Here is a 2,307-nt window from a genome sequence, read left to right on the forward strand (position 1 = left end):
TTTTTTGTGGTACCAGGGATTGAACTCAAGGCCCTGTGCTTACCAGGCAGGCGCTTATTCTACTGAGCTATTTCCCTGGCCCCCCAGAGTTTCTCTTTTAATAGGCCTTAGTTACCAGGAAATAAGTACTATCTATTTTTGAAAGGAAATTACAAATCAAAATTAAATGTTTTATTTCTGTGATTTTTTTCTTTTTTCTTTCTTTCTTTCTTTTTTCTTTTTTTTTTTGGTGGAACTGGGGATTGAACTCAGGCCCTTGAGCTTGCCAGAAAAGTGCTTATTCCACTGAGACATCTCCTCAATCCAATTTTTGTCTTTTTTGAACTGGAAATCTAACTCATGACATTATGCTTGCCCGGCAGGTTCTGCATCAATGGGCTACAGGCCCCACCTGACATGCAGCTTTATAGCTCCATATAGAAAATCAGCTGTACTCCCTTTCCCTTGGATCAGAGCTGAGCGTTTCTCTCATGTAGCCACACAGGTCTACACATGGGACAGGGAAGGCACGCATATTTCCTAGCTCTGCGGAGACCTAGCAGCAAGGAAAACCCAGCAGGAGGAGCACATTGAGTGCCCAGATATAGATGGCTAAATACTTTTCTGCACTCAAAGGAACTCAAACTTCTCAAAAAATAGCTAATTCTGGGGAAAATAGAAGACACAACTGGAACACTTATGCCAGAAAGTAAGGAATTGATCTAAAAATAGTGAGAATTATCAAACAGATGTAGGCATAGTCTTTAAGAAGCTTTTCAACTTAGCTAAATCAACATTTCAACATAACAATGATAGTAATAATCCCAATGCATAAAATAAGATGGTATGAATTCATACTAATATATAATAAAAGTTGAGGAGGAAAGATCTACCTAATAAGACAACTAATAATTATACAAGGATTGGTGAAAATTTTTTAAATCACCATTTGGTAAACAGTAGAAAAGTACTCATGATGCTGAATGGACCAGAATAGTGTATTCAGGGACAATCACAAGCACATTCAGGTATTTGATCTTTGATAAAGGAGCCGAACTAGAGGAAAGAAAGCCTCTTAAAAAAATGTATTTGGTACAGGGTCTCACTATGCAGCTCAGACTCATAGTGATCCTCCTGCTTTCAGCCTCCCCAGCACTGGGATTATAGCCACCGAGGCCACTATGCCCAGTCTCAGTGGCTGCCTCAGTGCACCCAGGGGTGGGGCCAGTGCGGCATGTGGTGCTGGGAATCAAACCCCAGTCCCTGCCCTTGCCTAAGCAGGCACTTAGTCCAATGAGCTACCTCACTGACCCTGAAAGACAGCCCCTTTAATAAATGGTGTTGGGGAGCCTGGCTTACCACATAGAGAAAATCGAATTAAGGCCCGTATCTCTCAGCATGTACTGAGCTAAAAATGAATCAAGAACAAGATGTTTTAAAAGACACACTTAACCTGATGGAACACAAATAGATAAAACTCTTAGAATTAGAAGTGTAAAGAAGGCCTTTCTGAACAGAACCTTGGTTGCACGGAATATAGTGCCAAGAACCTCTGTCCCTTGGGGCTGCCTAAGCTTGCCTAAGCAGGCCTAATGTAGTACCAAGAATCAACAAATGGGATCATATTAAATTAAAAATCTTCTGCACAACAAAGGAAAGGACCCACAGAGTAAAAAGACAACTTACAGAACAGGGTAAAAAATTGTCAAGCTATACTTCACATAGAAGACTCATAGCTAAAATATTTAAAGAACTAAAAAAATTAGACCCCCAAAATAACACCCTATTAAAAATGGGCAAGTGACATGAAGACACTTCATAGAAACACAAATGACCATTGAATAAATATACAAATGCCATTGGAAAAATACAAATTAACATTGAGATTCCAGGGGCTGGGGAGATAGTTCAGTAGAATAAGCACTTGCCTGGCAAACTCAAGGGCTTGAGTTCAATCCGCAGTTATGACCAAAAAAAAATTGAGATTCCATTTTATCCCAGAAATGAGTTATCATCAAGGTATCAGAAAGAGAAAATAACTCTTCTACTCCCAGCTCTAAGGAGGCTGAGACAGGAGGATCGCTACAAATCTGAGCTGTGTAGCAAGACCCTGTACCAGACACATAAATAAATAATCCTTCTATGTGGTGGGAACATAAACTAGTAAACCACTTTGTAAGCCAGTATTTTTTTTTTAGGGAAATTTTATTTTTATTTTTTTTCAAAGTTTTATTGATAAACAGATAGCAATGAGACAGTTTCAAATCAAATCGGAAGTACAGTGTCAACAAATAATACACTGCATATATTCTTCTTAGTGGTTAATTG

The 2,307-nt window shown here is 39.0% G+C and overlaps 1 long non-coding RNA gene across 1 annotated transcript in view; it reads right to left on the reverse strand.

Annotated features, from left to right (window-relative positions):
* Window positions 1-2,307, reverse strand: part of LOC111813651 — an 8,108-nt gene that overhangs the window by 4,041 nt on the left and 1,760 nt on the right. The window lies entirely within an intron of this gene.

Source organism: Octodon degus, unplaced genomic scaffold, assembly GCF_000260255.1.
Source record: "Octodon degus isolate 3935 unplaced genomic scaffold, OctDeg1.0 scaffold00209, whole genome shotgun sequence".
Taxonomy (NCBI): domain Eukaryota; kingdom Metazoa; phylum Chordata; class Mammalia; order Rodentia; family Octodontidae; genus Octodon; species Octodon degus.